The 14146-nt window shown below is 39.0% G+C and overlaps 1 protein-coding gene across 1 annotated transcript in view; it reads right to left on the bottom strand.

The window, feature by feature from the left end:
* LOC146755413 (receptor-type tyrosine-protein phosphatase T-like) overlaps positions 1 to 14146 on the bottom strand; it is a 158749-nt gene that overhangs the window by 47195 nt on the left and 97408 nt on the right. The window lies entirely within an intron of this gene.

Here is a 14146-nt window from a genome sequence, read left to right as displayed (position 1 = left end):
TGTGCTATCCACACACTGCTGGCAAAGAAATACCAGAGCATAGAGAAGGAAAAATGCAGAAAATACTGCCCTAGATCAGCCCCCGCTCACACAGTGCAAATACAGTCATGTAGCTGCATCTGCCTTCCAACTCCCAGCTGAAGCACACAGGGCTATGGAGGGGAAAGACCTTTAAGAAGCAACAGCAGCAACATGGGGACAACATACAGAACCTGCATCAGTCTGCAGTCTTTGTTTAACTGATGCTAACCGCAGCTCTCAAGAATTTCCCAGAGCCAAAACCAGGAGAGCAAAGAATTTGCCAGGGCTCCGTTCCACCACATCTGGAAGGAGATTTTTGCTCCTGGCTACATTCTGTTCTGCCAAAATCTTGCTTAGGGTCTTCTGAGCACACTTTAAGGGTTACAGGGTAAGTATTTGCACTTCCCACAGAAGACAGGAGGCAAATCCAACTCCCCACAAAGGGAAAAGAACAAATTTACAACTAAACAATTACTTGTGGTATATTTATCCTAATCTCTCAACACACAAATGTTTTCAGTGACTGGAGGCAGATTGTTTCGCTTATAAGAGATACAAACTGTCAGGAAACAGCAAAAGGCAATTAGTAAATCACTATCGCTTTGGTAATCACTGATGAAATTTCCATGTTTTTTTTTCTAATTCTCTGTTGCTCATTCCCACAAACAAGCACGACATCACCTTGAAAATAAATGCAATTAATTATCTTAGCTGAAGCTTTTAAAACAGAATGGCTCCTAATCTACATTCCTTGGCAGCAATTCAGTAAGGCTGCACTACTGCAATGTTGACTGACTACTGTTGTGGTTGTACCACCATCCCCCTGTTTTCATTCTAACTTTTAAAGACTCATTTACAGAGTTTTTACAGTCCAGTGCTTTGAACTATTAAGTGTCCTGAAGTTGTGGTGAAAAGACTATGGAAAACATGGCTTACTCTGCAATGAAGCATTTTGATTCTGCACTAAAACATCCAATCGCTGTTAGCCCTACATGTCCAGCTACTCAAAAGTGAGCTGAATTCTCCTATGCACTTGAGCTAATTAGCCAATGTGCCTACCCACACTTACGCATTCTTTTCTTAGCACTTCTTGTGTTGGGATTACATCATTTCTGTTTAAGGATTTGGGGATTTCGCAGTATAACAGCAGCCACCACACTACTGATTTACTGCCTTAACAATAGAAACAAAAGTAAACAAACATAGCAGAAATGACCACACTGCCCAGGGTAACAGTTTTCATAGCAAACTTTCAGTTAGACATCCAAAGGCAAGAAAGATGACATGTGTGTATTTTTGATAACGGAATTGGTTGGCAAAATAAGTATTATAATTTATGACGATGTAAATAGGGAGGAAAAATGTAGACTGGTGGTTGGATCTCAAGCTGCAGCACGATGTGATAGCAGACAAAAATCATTTAGTTGCAAATTGGGTACATGTTCTACAAGCCCTGTAATCATTCTACAGCGGGATGACACTCCTATCATAGATGCACAAGAAAGCTCAGCTGTGGTCCAGCTGTGCCTTGTGAGCAAGGTACAAAAGAAAAGGGTGACATCTCTTAAATCAAGCAAATAAGCAACTACATAGGCAACACAGTTCCAGAAGTAAGCGTAGGTTAAGTGAATGAAAAAGCATAGCTGATGCCCTATAAATATCTACTATGTAAAGTATTGAGTAGGCTCTAAAGTTGATATGCTTTTATCATTTTCTCAAGTTAAGCAGTAGTATGTGAGTACATGCATAAAAGACACTGCATTCATGCCTGTGGAAATAATTTGTCATAGCCAGATGAATTCTGGATGGGCTGTCATACTGTACGTATATGGCACCAAGAGATGTTTCTTAGATTTCCTATCTGAGCTTAAGGCAGCTTTAAATATATTTAACATAAAGGAAATTATTTATTGCTTTTACTTTGGGAATAACGAAAAAGTATTCAAGAAGTGCAGGTAGGAGGATTAAATCTGATATCTGAGATTCTGAGGAAAAAAATAAAGCTTTAAGTGTGACCAAGGAAGCCCAACATTGATCATATTCTTTTAACTGAAGTAATATGGGAGAATCATTAGGTTAATTTCAACATGAGGAAAGAGTTGATTTCTGATAACAATGTTAGTAGCTTCTTTCTCCCCCATAAAGAAGTAGCTTGAATAGAGTCCTTGTGAAGGAACTGATGCAATGCTTTATTTTTACTATGGGAGGTATGACCTCTGTTTCAAAGGGAGGCTGTTGGTGAGTTTTTATCAGTACTTATCAGACAAGGGGAAACAAAGCTAAAGAGGGAGCTGAATAGAATACGAAAGCCTAAAGAATTCTTTAGCAATAGTACAGGGAAGGCTCTCCCAGAACTGTACTTAGATCCAAACAACAGTTTGTAACCAGTTCACACAGCAATGATATAATGATTTTAGCTAAATGTTTTCATCTCTTTCTTTATGGGTATGAAACAGAAGTTAAAACCTGCAGACTTTGCTATTTCAAGTTCAGCAATAGGACAGGCTAGAGGTGAAGCCATAGGCAGAACCTACACTTGTCAAGACCTCACATGAGATGAGAAAGGTAACGACTTGATTTAGACCGCACACGTGAAATAACTTCTTAAAGATGATGTAAGGGGAAAAAAACAAACAAGGCTACAGTGAAACAGGTAAAGTTCACAATTTCATAGAGTAATAAACTCCCCAAATGGGGATACAGCTTTAATGTACTGTACACTATGATACTCCCTGACATTATCTCACAAACTATTGCTTCTCATCTTATGTCTTATTTAAGCTGCTATACACAGCAAGCAGTATGAGCTCCCAAGTGCTATAACCCTAACTCCTCTGCTGGCACAAGCATGGACTTCTATACATTTAAGTTATAGGAATTATCTCCTATATTCCAAGCCTTGGTTTGCTCTGTCTTTTGGAATAAAGTCATGTCTTTGTCAACTGCATGGACCGTTACTGCATGGAGGAAGATAAAAGAATACAGGAACATCTCTGTGTCTTATTACATACAAAGATTCAACAGCCAGTACTGATAAACTTATTCCACCCTGACAAACATCAGATTACAAAAAAGAACAAATCCACCTTGGGGAAGATTAGTTGAAGAACTCTGAGGCCCTGAATTGTAGAGGCCTTGGTTTTTCAGGGGGTTTGTCACAGTGCAGAAAGAAATTTAGTATTGCTATTGATACTCAGAGATGCTTTCCTACCTCATGTTAAATGTTTAAATATTTGCGAAGAAAAGGGTTTCTCTTTAGATGCAAGATTGGCATGTACACTTTTCTAACAAATGAACAGCTTGAATGGAAAAGATTAAAGTGCTAAAATATGCTTAAAGTTCTAGAAAGAGATGAAATAGATATACTCCATAAATCAGGCCAAATATAGATCTTCATAGTCCACACTGCCAACACACTAAAGCATCAGGGACAGAGGAAGCCCTATGTGTAACAGCACTCACTTGTTTTACAGAGTTACAGCTCATTCCAACTGCTTTGTTGGTTTGGAGTGGCACGCTAATTAATACAATCAGAAGAGAAAGTTTCAGAAATCTCCCAACAGCGCACATTAGCATATACTGCCGAGAGACTTGATAGAGTTCAAAGCTTATCTTGTAGCCTACATGCTCCATGTTTGCTCAGAGCAGCAGCTGGCCAAGTGATCTCCCTCCTTCTCAAAGAGCAAAATTAAATTAGATTAGATCATCTATTCTCCCTTGTAGAATTAAGATCGTGCCATGAAAACAAGCAAATTAGCTTTTAAAACCCTGTTTCTCACTTAAAGGGTAAAAGGCTGAGGGATGATTTCTGTACCAATTCAGCCAAGCTGCAACAGAATGCACATACCTTTTTTTCTAGGCAGCCTACAAGAATCAAGTGTGGCCCACTGGACTTGAGGCTGTGAGTAACAGGGAAGCCTGAGGTCAATGAAGAAGGAATCGAGGGAAAAACAGAAACAGTCACAAGGTTTTGAGATAGATGCACAGAAATGGTGTATTTCCTGGGATGGGCTGAAGGACCACAGAGTTCTGAGAGCTGCTTTGTTTGCTGCCATGTAAAAACACTCCAGACAACAAGAAAACTTGGTTCCTAGACAAATTATGACAAAGAACATTTTAGGAAAAGAAACGCTCACAGTATAAAGAATAGAAGGAAAAATGTAAGGGATAAGACTCTAAGGACCTAAAAGTTATCTTGAAGAACAAACTTTTGTGGATGATGAGTGGGATGGAGGATGAACACTTTGAATTCAGATACTGCAGTGATGCTAGATGCCACATTAGAAAAGGCACAACAGTGAATGAAGTTCAAAAGGGGCCATACAAATAAGACCCTACATTTAAAGGCTAGTTGCTCGCATTGCATCACTGCACACCAAGCTGTGAGGTCAGTTGGCACAGATGCGGTTAAACAAGCTTATAAAAATGTGTTCCCATTAAATTACCATGTTGCAGCAATTAGACACACTCCAGAAGATTGTCCTATGCAATCTGTTCTAGATGAACAGCTAATGAGAACTAAGCTAAAATACGATCTGGTTATGATTCCTCTTTTTAATATTCCCTCTATTACTAAACAGCTTAAACCTATAAAATGGAAAGGGTGAAAGATATTTGTCTGCTATGGTCAGATGGAGTAATCAGACTGGCCATGAGAGCACGTAATGAAGGCTGTGGTGCATCTTCACTCAATCAGCCTACGCTGCATCAAGTATAACAAGAACTTAATTTAAGTTATTGTAGCTTGATCAGTTTGGCTCAGGGTGAGCAAGAAGGCAACCTCAGCTGTACTGCCCAGATTCCCCACAGCTCAACCTTCACCACTGTAATTGTACAGATTAAAAGAAGATCTGTTCTGAAAAATCTTCAAATTAATCAGGTCTGTTATTTCAGGATATTGAGGAGTGCCGGCCACTCACTGCCCCTCTGTTTGTGCTTTCAGCATGTTTCTGCCCACTGCTTCTGTTGTGTGCACAGAGGCACAGCCATGAGACTGGACCAAGACATCAGCTGAAACTGCATCCTGGCTCAGCCAACATCCATACGCTGCAGTAGGTGGCATTTTCAAGGATCAAAGGGATACAGTCAGATCTTTAATGTGAAGAATAGCCTTATTTCAGGTGAACTAAGAAGGCTTTTAGACACCTGAGCCATGTCTTTCATTTCCTATTCTGCTTTCCCTAAAACACCCTTAAGATCAACTCTGCCATTTCCTTCATATTAACTCTCATGTTTGCACTGTAAGTAAGACTGAAGGGGAAGACCAGGAGAAAAAAAAATCTGTTTCCACAATTAGAAATATAAACCCCTAATAGTGATAGTAAGAGTCTTTGTTCTGTTTGTACAAGGCTGACTCTTAGTACTAAGTATAAGTACTGCAAATAAGGGCTTGACACCTCTCTATTTGTGAGCTGTACTGAAGACATTATGCTAAAAGTCAACCATTTCTCAAGGTAAATGAGAGCTCCAAAGGGCTGTGTCACAGCCTGAAATGTCTCAACTCCCTGTGAATTCCCTGTGACTTGACTGGTACCATTTTACTGCAGCTGTTCATTCAATTCAGAGTTCACATCGTGAAACACGACAGTGAGAAAAGGAACTGATGAGAATTCACTGAGTGCAGCTTTTCATTTGAAAAGATCCTCAAACATATAAAATTGCTTTATTTTGCTTAATTTTCCACATTTAAAAGCATAAATTGCATTTATTTTTCTAGTCCATACTGAAAACAAGCGATAATTTGTAGTATTACAACTTTCATCTCAAAGGAATACAACTGCAACAGTTCCCACTCCTTCTGAAAGAGGTGAATGCTATAGAAGGCATTGGATTGCCTAATGCAAGGATGCATACATTATTTTTTCTCATGAGAATATGCGAAAGCTGTTGCTATCAGCTTCTTTTTGTACACACACAAATGACTTTCAGGAAAACAGACCTTTCTTTTTTTTTTCCTTTTATGTGCTGAATTACATGCACTAAAGATTTACTATTGGAAATGGGAAATGCTGGTATTTCCTAAGAACCAAAAATGACTTAGGGCTCTTAGTAGTCACAGTTCTCAGCAGGATCACTTAACTGAGGTTATTACCATTCAATCCAAACAACCTGCATCCTTTTAAGGACTGAAGTATTTAAAAGCCTAGACTATGTACTCTGCCTATTATGAAATCTCATCTCATTTATTTTGAGGTTGGTGGAAAGGCTTTCACTTATTTCACTACACAACAAATTAGGCCTATGGTAAAGTTAAATAATTAATGACACTGGAATCTTAGATACCGCAATACAGCTTTGTGCTCTGATGCTGAGTCTGGTTTTGTGAGAGAAGTAATAGTAATAATAAAAGTAGAAAGATGAGCTTACTGGGAAGAAATAAAACAGGAAAAGTACTGCATTAGTCAGACAATCATTACAACATACAGTACCCTTCAGTGACTGTATCCAGTATCCACTAAATTCAAAGGACTTCAGGAAAATTCCACTGACTTGGTGTTAAGCAGCTGCGAGGAGCTGAACACCCATAGAGAACTGCCCAAGACTCTGCTATAAAAGCAGATGATGGACTGGACCTTGACTAAACCTTTTGCCTTTCCTGTATTCCATTCAGTCTCTGCTCTGAATGCCTCCAAGGTTTTCCTCTGTTGCTTTCTGATCACTTCTGAGATGTAATTTTGCCTACTGTTTCCTCAGCATTTCCTTTCGTAAATCCTTATCTTTCAACGTTCGCTCCTCATTCACAATCTTATCCAAAGATATCTTATTCATATCTAATCTATCTTGACTTTGGCCATCTGTCCATACAGACTGCTCAGGTCATTCTTCTCTCAGACTTATTCCTTTTTGGGTCTACCTTCTCTAGATGACCTTAGTCATTGTTTTTCCTCTGTTCCTTAGTAGCCACTACTTTCACATTTATCAGTTTTACTATACTAGCTTCACCAGAAAGACCTTCTCCGAGCCTCTTCCTACTCACACATCTTGCTCGTCTTCCTATAGCGCACTTCTTTTCTTGCTCCAAACCTTCTAACAAGTGGAGTATAAAACTACCAATCTTCCCTTTGTTATAGGAAGCTATAGAATTAACTACTTAAAACAAAAGATCTTAGTCACAGGATAAGTAAACTCGTTTTCTACGCTAGCCTTATTTTAACACAACTATATTAACTTCTGTGGCATTTAAACTAGATCGTATTTATCCACTTGGAAGAAACCTAACATGAAAAGAAACATTTCTTTCCAACTCTCTAACATTTTCAAGTTTTAAATTAGAAACGTTTTTCCATTACTTTGGTTATACAGCGCCTTAACTTGGCTCTCAAACAACTACCCCATGGCACGTGGACAGCACGCCCTCATAGTCTGCATTGTTCCTAATCTAAGATGCTGAAAAACATCAGTTCCTGACAGAGCCAACAGGTTCTGAGAAAAATGAATATGCCTGGAACTATGGAAGATAAACATGTATAACAATGGATTTCTTGTCCTTCCTCCTAGCATGATGCTGAACGATGTTATGGCATTGCTTTTTAAGTGTCATGGTCTCTCTAATGGTGATAATGGAAAGGTCCTGGCACTCACAAACAGTTCCACTTCTGACTTTTTCCACTGAAAAGGATCAGAAATAGACTCACAACAGTTCAAACGTACCATTTAACACATCAAGTTGCAGTAACTACATGCATTCCCTACATGTTTCCTTCACGGTCATTAAAAGGCCTTCCTAGAAGTCATTCTTTCCACCCTCTTTGATTTATCTTGATATGTGCATGTTCAGAGCAAACTACGCTCCCTTGCTAAGCAAGATGACAGTACCAAAGTGCCAACTACATGGAAGCTTCTTCTGACCTCTCACAACGACGCATAAGGAAAGATTCTATTTCACAATGGACTGACAAAACATTAATAACCGGGATGTAGCTTCCTTCAGAAGCGAGCCTCTGGAGAGCTAAGAGTTCTTAATTAAATCAACTTCTCCTGCATATAACATCACAGAGTAGTTGGCTGACTTATGCTTATTATTTTTCAGCGCAAGATTGTTAATTTACAAGTCTGTAATTTCACACGTACTTTAATTCATTACTATTTATGGTCCACCCAAAATCAGTAGGTCTAACCACAGAAGAAATCTACTTGGTGTTAGAATACAGGAACACCAGATAGAAATCTAATATTTGGTACGAATCACCCTCAAGACTAATTGCTTAGATTTGCCTTCCTGAAAGCAATTGTGTGCAACAGAAGTAATTGCTCATGGTCTTCACTGCTAGTTTCCCTTGGCTGAAAAGCAAATTATATAGTAATGCAGGTATGATTTACTTACAGATAACCTAGACCAGAGAAAATAAAAAAAATATGGATGACAATATATTCCTCTGAGGGAAAGCTAAATACTAACACTGGGCTGCAAGCGGCTATTAAAGAATCAGCTGCAGTAATAGCTTCTGGGGAGACCCGATAGATAGCATAAGTGTGAGCAATTTAAAAGGTGCAGTTCAAAGTAAGTTCCCTCTAGTTGTTTACAATGTTCTGTCCATCCCAAAGCTGTATGGATAAACAGCTGTATGGATGAAAATCATTCATTTTCCCAATTCTAAGCATTCTTAGGTACACTTACCTAAAATAAAATCAGGGGAAAGATGTAAATCATCCCCCCAGACTCAAGTCAGTTTAAGTTAGTGATGAAAATTCAGAAGAATTATTTACAATTGTTACTATAAAAGCCAACCCCAAAATACAGACACTAAGTGAGATGGTAAAGAGCAGAATTAAAATGCACTGTGAAAAGTCTCCACAGATCCCTTTTTGCTCAGACCTTAAAAGCTGAGAAATTACTTTGAGTTCAGTCCCCAGTCCCCAGGCTAATCTATTTACTCCTATGGAAGTCAGAGAGTGGGAACAAACATATTTCACTCATTCTTAGTAATTTTCCCCCACAAAAAATACTTTTTGGAGAAACAATACATAGACAGCTGAGCCAATTTTCCTTCTCCCCTCTCAGACAAAATTGGATCATGATTCATCATAGACACAATTGGGTTTTAATTTATTCCTTTAACAAGTTTGTTTATTTTCTTGTAAGCAAGTATTAATCCACTCTGACACAGGAAAATGTTAATTCTACTGCACTGCCTTTCAAACTTAAAAAAGCTGAGTCTAACTCACGTTGGTGTTTACTCTAGCCTTGAAGAAATAAAACTAGAAATGCCTGATGTGTGTACAGAGGTCCTCTGTTCTTTGGGTAGGCTAACACTGACTGCACATCACTCCTCTCTGAATGAAACTGAACAATCCTGTCAGTCTTCTGTGTAGGCATAGATGGAAAGTTTATCATCTTCCCCAAAGAAAGCTGTTCCACAATTATTCATTCACACTAACTTCACAGTGCCACTCGCTGCAAAGAAGAAGGTGACACAGGAAAGCATTTGGCCTATTAGAGAAACATAAAACTTCACTCAGTTCAGTGGAGTCCAAGTAGAATTTAGCCATCTGGTATTCAGATATACATCATGCCTATGATGTTCACTTGCTAAATGGTTATTTCATGAAGCAATGCTAATGATGATAACCCTTCTGTTCTTTCAGTGAGAAGCTTAGTGAGCCCTCCAGCTACTGGAACAAAAGTACACGCCCAATTAGATGAGAGAAGAGTCCCCATCCCTTATCTCTGCTGCAAGAGAAAAGAAAAAATCCACTACAAGTTCAAGAGAAGCAATGCAATTCAAACACCAAGCACCTCTCAAGTTAGGTTCATTTCATTGTGTCATGCAATACCAACTCACATACGGAAGTTCACAGGACATGTTTGTGTCTTAACCTTACCATTATCTCAAAACATCTACAATTATAAGGTGTCAGCACAGAACCCTTCTCCATATTCATGTGAAGACTATAGGACAAATGCTGACTGCCATCTCTGAAGAGTGAACCTCTTATTTCAATGTTGCACTTGCCATTAGGGTTTAAACCAATAGGGCAGCTTGCAGTCTCTTGGTACTACCATACTCTGTCTTCTGAAGCACTGTGAAACAGTTCAAATGCTTTAGCTCAGCTGTAAACAGCAAGAGTGCAAATGCAGTACATGCACACTTCCATATCTGTGGTGCAATGCTACTTAGCAGCTATTTGAGAAGCACAACATAAATACACACAAGAAAACCCACAAAATTATGTACTCGTGGCATTTTCCACAAACATTTGCAGCTTCCAAACTGTCGGTTACACATTTCAAGTGAGTTCAACCCTTAGATAACAATGCATCCATTTCTAGCATGAAAATACTGCTGGCTGATAATGGGTCTTGTTGATTTTTGTGGTGTGAGGAAAGGTAAGCTGCCTGCACTCGGTAAGTGACACACTAATGCCACAGTGCTAATTCTGAATGCTCTGATTTCTTCTAACCTTTTAATTCAGCTCTAAGCTCATCTAAATTTGTTTCTTAGATAAACACAATGTCTACTTGATTCAGCCCAAAACAGCAGCGATATTGCTCATCTTTACAGGATAACTATGGATATACACACACACATACATACAAAGTAAACTAGCACTTACACTAAGTGCCAGTTTGTATAAATGAAAGGAAATCAGCAGTTGGGAAGATGAGGCCAGACCTTCAAACCGCTGTGTGCTGATTGCTTTCCACCAAACTTCACACAGCCAAACCAGCAGATTAACAGCCAGCCTAACACTGATGCACAAAGGCACATTGTACCATAGCTTTGCATTCAGAGGACGACTGTATTTAACACAATTAAAGTAATTGCTCCAGTCTAGTCAGCCCAGCAAGGTCTCCATTGGAGTTAATTAGTAAATGCCAGTAAAATACTTTGAACATGCAAATGCTAAATGTTAAATACTTCCATTATTAATATATTCTCACAAATGCTGCAAGGGTAGGCAGGTGCAGGGTTCCTGGAATGCTGCAGTGTCATAACATGCAAAGTAAAGCCAGTGTTTTTCTTAGTTTTAACACAAGAACTTGTTCCATGAACCAAGCTTTTGCCTCTGATATACACAACAGCTCAGGCCTTTTTATCAGCAAGGAAGCATCTTCTGTCATTCAACACAGACTAGACCCCCATGTTCATCTCAAATCATCTAATACATAAGCACATAAAGACTAGTTATTTGCGGGGAAAGAAAGAATAAAAACTGCATCAAGCAAATACAAGGAGCAGGATATAACTACGTACTGTAGTCTAAACTTCTGGAACAGAATTACAGCCACACATCCTGCCAAGACTCTTATACAGTGTATCAAACCCCAGCTTGATAAGAGAGCTTTAGGCAAATACCCAAAAAAGATAAGAAGGTAATGACTGAAGGCATTAAATAGAGAGAAGGAAGCAAAACATTCTGAATTAAAAGAGGTTAAAAGCACTGGGTCATACTTAGTCCTGGGAAACAAAGACTTAACCTCACACAGCTACGTCAGAGATAATAAAAGAGAGCAACAACTGATTATTCTTCCTAGTCACAGATAGAGAAAAAAATAATGAGATTAAGCCATAAAAGGGAAAATGGAAGATGAGTACTGAGAACCTTTATAACTCAAAGAGTGGAACAAGTAGCCCAGAGGCTGTAGAATACTCATCACTGAGGAAATTCAAGCTTAAGTAAACACCCATCTGTTATGGAATATTCTGTTATAATCGCTCCTGCTATCGTGCAAGGAGGTGGAAAGAGTTGCACCAAAGTCTGGGGACTAGATACCTACAAATTCATTTATTTCAGGTTGTCTGAAACGTTTATTTGAAACAACAAACATCTGGTTCTTAATCCTCCAATTTCCACAGTTTCCAGCCCTAAGGAAGTAACCACAGAATTCACGACAAACAGTTTATTTGCTAGCAGTGGTGTAAAACAAATTGCCTACAAACTTTTACATGGCTAATAGAGCAGTTTAATTGTGCTTTTTTTTGTCCCCCTCCTTTGAGGAGCACACTTGGATTTCAAAATAATATAAATAAAAATAGGAAGTCATCCCTGAGCAGAGACCTTTGCAGCAGTGTCTGAGCAGAGAATTACATGGTATAACAGACTCAGGCTCTCATTCATGATACTGACCTCCTCTGAAGAGCACTCTGAGATCTAACGATGAAAAGGACTGTAAAAAGCACTAGATGTTATCATTAGTATTCAGGAGGATGGAATTCTGTGACTTAGTTCAATTCAAAGGGACCAGCTTTCATAAGCTGGTGCTTATGAAAGCCGACATTTTAAACAAGGAAATAGCTCTGAGAGCAACATTAATGTGGGCTGACCAGGATGGGGTGAGGCCACGCTTTTCTGCCAACGTCTCCCAGCAGGTTGCGCTGCAGACTTGTTTAGTATCGTGGAACCAATTTAATGTCTGCTCACTCATGCTTTACCACTTTCACAATACAGTATTTTATGCTGTTTCCAGTCACACAAGAACTGCATAGTGCCTAAAACAGCATCCTGATCAAGAAAACACACATTACTGCTCACAACTCTATGCATTCTTGCACTCCTGTTGCTCCTGCCCATGCTAAAAGAGATTTCCTGCCTCCAGTTGGCCACAGTTGCTTATTCCAACCACTGTTACCACCTTTGACACCCTTGCAAACTCGATGGATTTCCACCCTGCTGCTTTCAGCTGCTGTGGATAAATTAAACAAAATAGAAAGTCAATCACCAAATGTTCTGGTACTCTGGCTTTAAAGATGTCTCTGATTGTAGGAGTGGAACATGCTGTTTATCAGTTTATTTGGCTGGCTTTGCCACTAGATGATTTTTAAGTAATCCTTTATTCTCACAAAACAGACTTTCAAACAAGTAACCAATACAAACAACATATGCACTAAGATTCCATCCAGCAATACAGACTCCCAGTAATAGCGCTAGCATCTCTGCAAGCTTAAGGCAGTTTAATTGACCACCATAATTTACCTCGACGTTAGCATCATTTGGACAGCTTTTGAAAACATATTTTTGTTAGTGGAGAAATGTGTTCTGTACACATTTGCTGTGGTCAACCTTATTTTCCTACCTACTGATTTGACTTTCTGCTCTGCATGACTAGTACTGAGAAAACAATTAGTAAAGCGAAGCACTTTGTCATTGCCCCTCATACCCTTTAAGCTCACTTAAATGGCGTTTCAATATCAGCACACTATAAGTTGTTAGAAGCTTTCCCTCTTCTGTATTTCCATACAATTGAGATATCTGCATTTCTTTATGTTGCTTTTTGTTGTCGTTGTCATTAATTTGCAGTTGCTCTAACACTTTTATGGATCTAACTATTAGTGCTACCTGATAATATGGAACACAGCACTAAGAGAAAGAACCACACACATCTCTATCTACTTCTTAATTGGGAAAATCAATTCTGAAGGCCTTGTTAAGAAACACACTGCACTATTCTGGGGTTTGTTTGCCATCCCAGCCTGTTGATTGCCTATCAATTTCTCCACAGACCCAGCATCTTCAGATGATAAAACACTTTCAGATGGAAGCCAGGAAGATAGATTTTTCCTTCACATCTAGAGTTAGCAAAGTACTGAACTTTTCCAGTACAAGCCCTCCCATTAATTCCTTGCCTTCCAGATGGCATCACAGCTATGTCTGTTCCTATTCCTTCAGATCATTCTGAGATCTGTAAATTCAAATAACTGCCATCTCTCCCTAGTTAGGTCTACCATGATCAGGGACTGTGACACACACAAGAGCTGAAGGTGAGGAGATGTAGAAATAAAACTGCCCTCATTGAGAACACATTCAGAATAATGAAATGCATTCTTACAGACAAGACCAGAGACGTAACTTTCAGAATTAACTTTTGGGATACCAGAGTCTAAACAAATAGTCCTACAAGTCACATGCTATGAAAGATTCAGTTACTAACAGTTTCCAATCTAGGCTGTAATTAAAACAAACAAACAAACAAGTTTTCTTATTGTTTTGTTTCTTTTAATAGCTTTAACACACAGGGATGAACACCAGCCTGCCTCTCCACGGCTACAGCAGGGAACTATTGTTACATCAGCTCTCTGTGCTTCCCTTAACAGGCACCTGGCAATTTCAGGCTTCTTAGCCCAATAATTTACAGTCATATAAATACCACAACAACAACACAAGATGTTAATTCTGCCAAGTAGTT

Source organism: Coturnix japonica, chromosome 32 (assembly GCF_054131305.1).
Source record: "Coturnix japonica strain WE chromosome 32, WE-NBRP24, whole genome shotgun sequence".
NCBI classification, from domain to species: Eukaryota; Metazoa; Chordata; class Aves; order Galliformes; family Phasianidae; genus Coturnix; species Coturnix japonica.
Note: the sequence above shows the minus strand (reverse complement) of the source record. Positions and strands in the feature narration are given on the sequence as shown.